The 11296-nt window shown below is 40.4% G+C and overlaps 1 protein-coding gene across 1 annotated transcript in view; it reads right to left on the bottom strand.

Annotated features, from left to right (window-relative positions):
• LOC126947142 (P2Y purinoceptor 8) overlaps positions 1-11087 on the bottom strand; it is a 74102-nt gene extending 63015 nt beyond the window's left edge. The window contains exon 1 of the mRNA XM_050777781.1: positions 10769-11087. The gene's annotated coding sequence lies outside the window, so the exon portion shown is untranslated. The remainder of the gene's footprint in view (positions 1-10768) is intronic.
• Between the last annotated feature and the right edge of the window lie 209 nt (positions 11088-11296).

Raw genomic sequence — 11296 nt, 5'->3', positions numbered from 1 at the left:
GCCACTCATTCATTCCTTATCCATCCACTCATCCATCCATCTGTTCATCCATCCATCTATCCATTTATCCATCCACTTATCCCTGTACCCACTATTCATTTGCCTATTCATTTATTCATACATCCATTTATTCACTCATTTATCTATTTATTCATTCATTCATTCCTGTCCCACTCCTCCATCCATCCATCCATTTATCTATCCACTTATCCATCCATCCACTATTCATTCACCCATTCATTTATTAATGCATCCATTCATTCACTAATTCGTTTATCTACTCATTCATTCATTCATTTCTTATCCACCTACCCATCCATTCATCCATCCATTCATTCATCCAACCATCCATCCATCCATTTATTCTTTCATGTACTCATTCATCCATCCAATCATCCCTTCATTCATTCATTCATCCACTCATTCATTCCTTATCCATTTACTCATCTATCCATCCATCCATCCATCCATCCCTCCATCCATTCATCCACTCGTTCATTCACCTGTCTCCATATCCATCCATCCACTCACTAGTGTACTAATCCACTCATTCACTCATTCATTCACTCATTCATTCACCCATCTATTTATGCAACCATCCATTCAACCATCCAACAAACAGTACTGAGGCCATGGTAATCTCTTCTGGTCTCTCATCTACAAAGTCACAGTCCCTACAAGGACCCTGCTCATTCATTCCCTGTGGCTGAGACTGAAGGAGTATCTCCTGTTTCTATTCCACATGTGGCCACCTGCTGGTCTGTCCCTGTCCTGAGTGCAGGGGTAGTCTCATTCTCCTCCAGCCCCAGAACAGATGAGTGATAAATAAATACCTGGAGACAGAATTCCTCCAACCCTAGGGTAAGAGACTGAGTGTGCTAGAAGTTGCCTGTGTTGGTGCCAAGAGCTTGTGATGGACATGTGGACACTGTAGATGGACAACAGCCCCTTCGCTGACCAGCTGGTGCCTGGGAAGCCTTCAGCTTCACTGAGCTTCAGGTTTCGTTTCTTGCATCTCACCGGGAGGCTGTCTGCAACATGCCCATTTCAACCACTGGCTGAGAGGCTCATGCAGGTGTGCACATAACAGGGCTCCTTGCTGAGAGTGGTTTCCTGGAGAGTCCATCAGAGCTACTGTTGCACAACTGCCCCTTGAGGAGGTCATCACAGCTCTGAGTACCAGGAGCTGCCCATCAGCACCGTGTGAACTCAAAGTCTTGCATTCATCCTCATAGGACATCTTCAAAACCACTTTAAACATCCCAGGGAAGCCCAGAGGAGCAAGTGCTTCCAAGAGGCTGGCTCTGGTCTGTGGATTGAGTGTGGATTTGAGTGTCTTTGAATGCGTGTGAGTTTGAGTCTCTTTGAATGAGTGTGGACTTGGGTCTCTTTGAATGTGTGTGAGTTTGAGTGTCTTTGAATCAGTGTGGACTTGAGTTGCTTTGAAAGTGTGTGGGTTTGAGTCTCTGAATGAGTGTAGACTTGAGTCTCTTTGAAAGCATGTGGGTTTGAGTCTCTCTTAATGAGTGTGGACTTGAGTCTCTTTGAATGCATGTGAGTTTGAGTCTCTTTGAGTGAGTGTGGACTTGAGTTTCTTTGAATGAGTGTAGACTTGAGTCTCTTTGAATGAGTGTAGACTTGAGTCTCTTTGAATGAGTGTGGATTTGAGTCTCTTTGAATGCATGTGATTTTGAGTCTCTTTGAATGAGTGTGGACTTGAGTTTCTTTGCATGAGTGTGGATTTCAGTCTCTTTGAAAGCGTGTGGGTTTCAGTCTCTGAGTGTGGATTTGAGTTTCTTTGCATAAGTGTGGACTTGAGTCTCTTTGAATGAGTGTGGATTTCAGTCTCTGAATGAGTGCGGACTTGAGTTTCTTTGCATGAGTGTGGACTTGAGTCTCTTTGCATGAGTGTGGATTTCAGTCTCTTTGAATGAGTGTGGATTTGAGTCTCCTCATTCCTGCACCTTTTCAGTTCCTTTTGTTGCATGGGACAGTATGAATGACGCTCCCCATTGGTCCAGTTTTGCAAGTAAAAATGTCACATGTGGAAGCCAGCATTTAGTCCTCGGGCAGATAAGCAAGTTTGACGAGAATAACCTTACACACAGAGGGGCCCTTGGTCTTGGAAAGGTGGAGAATAAACCCGCCATTTCCCCTGAGACCTGATCTGCACAGGGGATGTCTGCTTAATCTACACATCTGCGGCTTGTAATGACAGAGTCTCTTGAATTCTACTTACTTTATTATAGAAACAAGAGCATGCATACAGCACATCAGGAGATGGAGAAATGGAGGGAAGTGATCCACAGTCCCTTGACCCAGCCCATTCTCTCTCTGAGACCTGGGGGATGGCACATGGTCTTGCTTCTCCTTCCAGATCTCTGGAAGGATCATCTTGTCTTATCTTGCCGGCCTCCCATGCTGTGGTTCAGAATTGCGGGAGATTCTGTTCCAGTGGGGATGCTTGTCTATACCTTGGGCAGTTTGGGGTGTCACAACTGGAGGGGGTGTGTCTGGCGCATGGTGGGTGGAACCCGGGACGATGCTCAATGCCCTATAGTGCAGAGGATAGGCTCAACACACAGAATCCTCCAGCCCTACATGTCAGCAGTGCTGAGGCTGAGATATCCTGCCTGAGAATGAGAGTCTCTGTTAGTGTCTATCTATCTGTCTATACCTATCTATCCTATCTATCATTTATCAATTTATCTACATATCCTATCTATCTCTCTATCTGGCACCTACACCTATGTATTAATCTTCTCTATCTATCATCTCTCTATACCTTTCTAGCATTTATCTCTTATCTCTATCATTTATGTCTACCGTTTGACAGTGGTTTCAGCTAGGAGTGATTTTTCTCATCACGGGACACTGGGTAATGTCTGAGGACAGTTCTGGTTGTCGCAACTGTGGGGGTGGTCCTGGCATCTGCTGGGTGGAGCCAGGGATGCTTCTCAATACCTTACAGTGCACAGGACAGCCCCACCACAGAGAATCACCTGGCCCCAAATGTCTACAGTGTTGACGTGGAAAGACCCTGCTTTTAGTATAGAGAATCTCTCTCTCTCTGTCTGTCATCCATCTGTGTATCCATGTATCTACCTATCTAAGTATCTATCTATCTATCTATCTATCTATCTATCTATCTATCTATCTATCTATCTATCTATCGATCGATCGATCTATCTGTCATCTATTTCTATTATTGATCTATCTGTCAGCTATTTCTATTATCTATCTATCTGTCATCTATCTGTCATCTTTCTATTTCTATTATCTATCTATATATCTATCCATCTATCTATCTATCATCAATTTCTATTATCTATCTATCTATCATCTATCTATCTATTTCTATTATCAATCTATCCATCCATCCATCCATCTATCTATGTATCTATCATCTATTATCTATCTGTCTATCTATCATCTATCTATCATCTATTTCTATTATCGATCTATCTATCGATCTATCTATCTATCTATCTATCAATCTATCTATCTATCTATCTATCTATCTATCTATTATCACCATTATCTATCTATCTATTTCTATTATCTATTTATATATCTATTATCACCATTATCTATCTATCTATCTATCTATCTATCTATCTATCTATCTATATCTATGCATGCATGTATCTGTGTATCTGTCTATCCTATCTATCTCTCATCTATCTATGTATCTGTCTAATCTATCATCTATCTAATCTATGCATCTATCTATGTATCTATCTAATCTATTTATCCATGTATGCATGTATCTATCTAATCTATTTTGTAAGTATGTATCTAATTTATGTATGTATGTATCTATTCTATTTTATCTATCTCTATTATCAATCTATCTCTCTATCATCACCGTTATCTATCTGCATGTAGGTACGTATGTATGTATGTATGAATCTATCCATCCTATGTATCTCTCATCTATCTACATATCTCTCTAATCTATCATCTATCTAATCTATGCATCCATCTATCTATGTATGTACCTATCTATCTATCCTTGTATGTATCTAATTTATGTATGTATGAATGTATGTATGTATCTATCTAGCTATCTAATTTATGTATGTATCTATTTTCAATTCTCTCTGTCATCTATCTACCTATCTATCTATCATCTCTCTAGCTATCATCTATCATCTATCTATCTAATTTGTCTCTCATCTATCTTTAAGACAGTGTTAGATAAGCAGGTGATTTTGCTACCTGGAGATATTGAGTAATATCTGGAGACATTTCTAATAGTTACAACTGTGGGTGCTCCTGGCACCTTGTGGCTGGAGCCCACGGACACTGCTCAACACCCTACAGTCCCCAGGATGGCCCCACCACAGGGAATACCCCCCTCAAATGTCACTAGTGCCCCAGCAGACAGCCTGTGTCTTTTGTGTCTCACAATTGGTTCCACCCCAAGAACTGTCCTGGTCCCCGTCTTCCTGCACGCTCTCTCCCTCAGGGATCCCCCTGCTCACTGAGTCTCCCATAAACAATGTCCAGGCTCCCCTCACAGCCTGACGGCACCCAGCCCGAGGGGTCCACATGCTCAGCCCACCCCCAGCTCATGAACTCCTGGGGAGCCTGGACAGTGTATTGTCACTCTGCCAACTCATCATCTGAAACCAACACAACCTGGCACCTGCCACCTGCTTCTGTCTGTGCCACTCCCTTCCCAGCCATAGAGAGTCTCCTGGGATTCCTCCCTCCCATGGAGGCCTCCTTGGCCAGAAAATCACACATTCTGCTTCCACAACGTCCCTCTGCTCAGGGCACCAGCACCTTTTCCCTGGAGCAGAGCAATCTGCCCAAAAGCGTCAATGCAGCCTTCGAGGTCCCAGCCCGGCTCAGGGGCATGAGAAAACGCTCAACATCAGGAAAGATCAGGGAAATGCAAATCAAAACCACAGTGCGATACCACCCCACTCCTGCAAGAATGGCCCTAATCAAAACATAAAAAAATTACAGATGTTGGCGTGGATGTGGTGAACAGGGAACACGTCTACACTGCTGGTGGGAATGTAAACTAGTACAGCCAGTATGGAAGACAGTGTGGAGATTCCTTAAACAGCTACATGTAGCACTACCATGTGATCCAGCAGTCCCACTATTGGCTATCGACCCAGAGGAAAGTACTCATCATACGAAAAAGATACTTGCACACGCATGGTTATAGCAGCACAATTAGCAACTGCAAAAATGTGGAGCCAGCCCAAACGCCCATGGATCAACAAGTGGATAAAGAAGCTGTGCTATATTTATATATACAAATGCCGGCACTGACACAAACACACATATATAGTCATATAGATGTGTGCCATATGCATACATATATGTATATAGATATACAAACATATGCATATGTACATATATGTGTAGGTAATACATATGTGTGTATATATACACATGTTTACAGGCATATATGTGTATATACACACATGCACATACACATATATGTATATATACACACAGACATACATGTGTACATGTGTATATATACACATATACATATACACACAAACGTGTACATATGTATACATACACATGTACATATACACATATGTGTATGCATGTATATATGCACACATATGGGTGTATGTGTATATATGTGTACATAAACATATATGTATACATACATATATACATCATATATGTGTGTATATATGTGTGTATGTGTATACATATGTGTATACATACATGTATGCATCGTATATGTGTGTACATGCGTGTGTACATCATACATGTGTGTACATGCGTGTATACATCATATATGTGTGTACATGCGTATATACACCATGTATGTGTACATGCATATATACATCATATATGCGTGCATGCATATATACATATACGCACATATGTGTATATACATATACGCACATATGTGTATATATATAGACGTGTGTGCATATATACACACATATATATGATGGAATACTACTCAGTCATGAAAAAGAACGGCATTTGCAGCCACCTGGATGAGATTGGAGACCATTATTCTAAGTGAAGTAACTCAGGAATGGAAAACCAAACATCGTATGTTCTCACTCATAAGTGAGAGCTAAGCTATGAGGATGCAAAGGCATAAAAGAATGACACAATGGCCGGGCGCGGTGGCTCACACCTGTCATCCCAGCACTTTGGGAGGCCAAGGCGGGCAGATCACAAGGTCAGGATTTCGAGACCAGCCTGGCCAACATGGTAAAACCCCATCTCTACTAAAAATACAAAAATTATCCGGTCAAGGTGGCACATGCTTGTAATCCCAGCTACTCAGGAGGAGGCTGAGGCAGGAGAATCGCTTGAATCTGGGAGGAGGAGGTTGCAGTGAGCCGAGATTGTGCCACTGCACTCCATCCTGGGCAACAGAGTGAAACTCCACCTCAAAAAAAAAAGAAAACAAAGAAAAAAAAAGAATGACACAATGGACTTTGGGAACTCCAGGGCAAAGAGTGGGAAGAGGATGAGGGATAAAAGGCCACAAATTGGGTTCAAGTGTATACCGCTCAGGTGATGGATACTCCAAAATCTCACACATCACCACTAAAGAACGTACTCGTGTAACCAAATAGCACCTGTTTCCCCAAAACCTATAGAAGTAAAAAGTGTAAAACTAACCAACAAAAACACATATCAACTTCTGAAAAAATTTTCTGAAGACTGCTTTCTTGAGGCAATGAAAGAGATTGTTGGAGCCATAAATAATATATATGTATATGTTATATATTTATATATTTATTATTTAAATATATTATATATTATGTTTTATTTATATGTTATATATTTATATATTTATTATTTAAATATATTACATATTATTCTTATTTATATGATATATATTTATGTATTTATTATTTAAATATATTATATATTATTTAAATATTATATATTTTTATATTTATAATTTAAATATATTATATATTTATATATTATTTGTATTTATATGGTATATCTATTTATTATTTAAACATATTATATATTTATATTTTTATTTATATATTATATATTTATTATTTAAATATATATTTATATATTTTTATTTATATATCATATATTTATATATTATATATATTTATATATTTATTATTTAAATAGATTATATATGATTTATTATGCATATATTTTATATTTTTATATTATTTATATATTACATATTTATATATTATTTATATATTATATATTTATGTATTTATTATTTAATTAGATTATATATTTATATATTATTTATTATTTTCATATTATATAGTTATATATTTATTATTTAAATAGATTATATATTTATATATTATTTATTATTTACATATTATATATTCATATATTTATTATTTAAATAGGTTATATATTTATATATTATTTATTATTTTCATATTATATATTTATATATTTATTATTTTCATATTATATATTTATATATTATTTATTATTTTCATATTATATATTTATATGTTATTTGTTATTTTTATATATGTATATATTTATTATTTAAATATATTATATATTTACATATTATTTATTTATATATTATATATTTACATATACTATATATTTATTTATATATTATTTATATATTACATAATTATATATAATATACACACACACACACACACACACAGATATATCTGTTGCTTTGTCCTAAATGAACACAGATCCTGCGTCCCTGGGGAGCGACAGTGTGAGCTGCAGAACCGTCCCTGGAGTTCCCTGAGCTCAGTGCAGTCCTTGGGGGTAATCTTGGGGGCACCCATCCCGCCCACCCTCTTTCTGCACCTTCTGCAGGGGGTCGTGTGTCTCCCGGGGGCCGTGCAGAAACTCCTAGCCCGAGAGAGGTAGAGCAGGGAGCCAGGTGGACACTGGGATCCCTGGACCCTGCTCCGCCCACCTCAGTGCCTCCAGGGACAGAAGAGGGGCTGTGGGAGGGAGGTTGGGGACCCTGCCCAGGCCCAGCCAACGAGGAGGTGCTGATGGAGAGGCAGGGCTGGAGGACAGGGCAGCAGGAGAGAGACTCAGACAAGAGGGGGCCATCTGCCCAGGCCAGGGGCCTCTCCAAGTCCAGACCTGTCCATATTCACCACTGGCAATAGCTACTCTGCTGTTATCAACCCCAAGCCATCACTTCTCCCCCAGAACCTTAAGTGGCAAACCCAGAAATGCAGTGTGGGTAGCACTGGAGGGAGGGAGGGTCTCTGTGGTTCTCCCAGGGGACCTCATCTCTCCCACCCACCCCAAGCTTGGTCCATGTTAGTGGCGCAGCCAGGTGGGGACCTGGCAGAAGGCATCTGAAACGCACTTGCTTTTACAAAGACACGGTTGCCTACCGTCCGATGAGTCCCATGCATCCCTCTCTCAGCCTCTGACCTCATTGTCCCCCTGGGGGTCGGGGACGCCCATATTTGGAAAAGTGGCAGCGTCCTGGTGCACGCAGGACACTGGCATCTGTGTGACAGTGCCCAAGTGAAAGTACTGTTTTTGCAACGTGGGATAATTTCCTTTTTTTTTTTTTTTTTTTTTGGAGACAGAGTCTCACTCTGTCACCCAGGCTGGAGTGCAGTGGCGCGATCTTGGATCTTGGGCTCCCCGCAACCTCCGTCTCCCAGGTTCAGGTGATTCTGCTGCCTCAGCGTCCCGAGTAGCTGGGAGGACAGGTGGGCACCACCGCACCCGCCTAATTTTTATAGTTTTAGTAGAGACGGGGTTTTACTATGTCGGCCAGGCTGGTCTCGAACCCCTGACCTCAAGTGATCCGTCCACCTTGGCCTCCCAAAGTGCTGGGATTACAGGCGTGTGTCACCGCCATAAAAAAATATATATATAATATATATTATGTATTTTTATATATTATATGTTATATATAATATATATTTATATATGTTATATATTATATAATATATATTTATATATGTTATATATATTTATATATTATAAATTATATATATTATATTATATATATTTATATATTATATATTCATATATCTTATATATTTATATATAAGATATATATTATATATTTATATATATTATATATTTATATATCTTAAATATCTTATATATATTTATATATGATATATTTATATATCTTATATATTTATATATAAGATATTTATATATGATATATTTATATATCTTCTATATTTATATATAAGATATTTATATATCATATATAATATATTATATATTATATATCTTATATATTTATATATTATGTTATATATTTTTATATATTATATATATTATATATTTATAATATATATTTATATAATATATATTTATAATATATATTTATATATTATATATTTATAATATATATTATATATCTTATATATTTAAATTATATATAATATATATTTATATTTATATATTATATATAATATATCATATATTTATATATAATAATATATTTCTGTATTTTATATATTATATATTATATATATTTATATATATTTTATATATACACACACACACATGCTACTATCTGGTGCTGCTTGCCAAAGTCAAGTGGGCTATGCAAGGAGGAACAGAGCAGGAAGGAGAGATTGGACGGCGTGGTCAGATGCACCTGCTTCGTCAGGGGTTTCAGCTCCTTGGTGCTTTTTACTCAGGGGCCTCGCGTTTCCGCGTGCGCATTCACCTTACGGAAACATAACAACATGGGAAGAAACAACCACACACACACACACACACCCCAAAAAATACCCTTTTCTTTTTGGGAACAGAGCCGCGTGACCACGGTTCCTCTTCATAGAAACGTGACATACGGTGCCACAGCAGCAGCACTTGTGTGTGTGGCTGGGAATTCCCAGATCTCCCTCGACCAGGTCTGCGCGTGGGAACTTGGCTTTTCCCAGCTTTTTAGTGACGGATCTGAAAAAGCCCAAGGAATCAGGGTTTCTAAGTGGACCTGTGCAAACGAGGACTGAGGGGGCGGTGAGACCCGGGTCTGGGGTCTCCCTGGCACCGAGGGGGTGGCGAGGGGCCACCACGCTCATCCAGGCACCCACAGGGCTTTCAAACCCATTGACTTGATGCCTACTGTTCCATTATGGGAACGCTAAGCATTCGGGAGTTATTTATAGCCCACAGCTCAAGGTCATTGCCAAGGTCAGATTGCAAACATTCAAGAAACTGCAACCTCCGGCATAAATGAGTTACGAGCGGCAGCCCCAGCTGCTTACCCTCTCTCAGGTTAACCTCAACAGAGTTGCATTTCACGGAATGAGTTTTTTGTGTGTATTTATTTATGTATTTTTTTGAGACGGAGTCTCGCTCTGTGGCCCAGGCTGGAGTGCAGTGGTGCGATCTCGGCTCACTGCAAGCTCCGCCTCCCGGGTTCACGCCATTCTCCTGCCTCAGCCTCCCGAGTAGCTGGGACTACAGGCGCCCACCACTGCACCTGGCTAATTTTTTAAATGTATTTTTTTAGTAGAGATGGGATTTCACCTTGTTAGCCAGGATGGTCTCGATCTCCTGACCTCGTGATCCGCCCGCCTCGGCCTCCCAAAGTTCATGGAATGAGTTTTTAAAGGAAAGGTGGTTTGCATCCCTGGAAAATGTGAGGATTTCCCCGCTAAGCGGTTCTGCAAAGTCTCCTTCGCAGGGAATTTGCAGATTTGCACACCTGGTCTCCTCTAGCGTGAGAAGAATATACTTCATGGGGTTTGCACCGTCTTCCCCCATGTTCTCACCCCACACAGACCCTCCCAGCGACCCTCTCGTCTCCCTTGACAACACAGAACAAGAAGAAACGGCCAGCCCGGCAGCTCACCCGTGCAGAAGCAGTGGCAGAAGGAGCAGGTGAGAGTTCAGAGGTTCTCCAGGTAACGGAATCCAACGCGTAAGTCGACGGCCGTGTGCCTCAGAGCCCAGGACTCAGAGGGTCAGCCACCAGCTTGCAAGCCCTGGCCACCCAGAGTGCTTAAGAAAGTGCTTGCTGGTGGCAGACAGCTGCCCTTCCAGTTCCATCTCTCCAGCAAACGTTGCAAGGGTAGCCTCCCCGCTGGGTGGCCCGCCGGCTGGCACGATCATCTCCGAATGCAAATTCTGCAAACTCCACCTCCGAGCGGACAACCACGGTTACGACTCAGGCTTAGGTGGAAAGGAAGCCTGTTGTGAAATTTCCTGTGTAACTGTCTGAACACTGGTGTGCAGGGCTGAGCTCATCGCTCGGTCTCTGGGCGGCACCGTTAACCGCCCACCTCCCTATCACTGGCTCCCAGGGGGCCCCACTCGAAGAAAACCCTGAGAATTTTCTAGAGAGGAAAAGAGGGAGAATGATTTTCCTCGACGTTGTCAC

This window comes from Macaca thibetana, chromosome Y (assembly GCF_024542745.1).
Source record: "Macaca thibetana thibetana isolate TM-01 chromosome Y, ASM2454274v1, whole genome shotgun sequence".
NCBI lineage: Eukaryota > Metazoa > Chordata > Mammalia > Primates > Cercopithecidae > Macaca > Macaca thibetana.
Note: the sequence above shows the minus strand (reverse complement) of the source record. Positions and strands in the feature narration are given on the sequence as shown.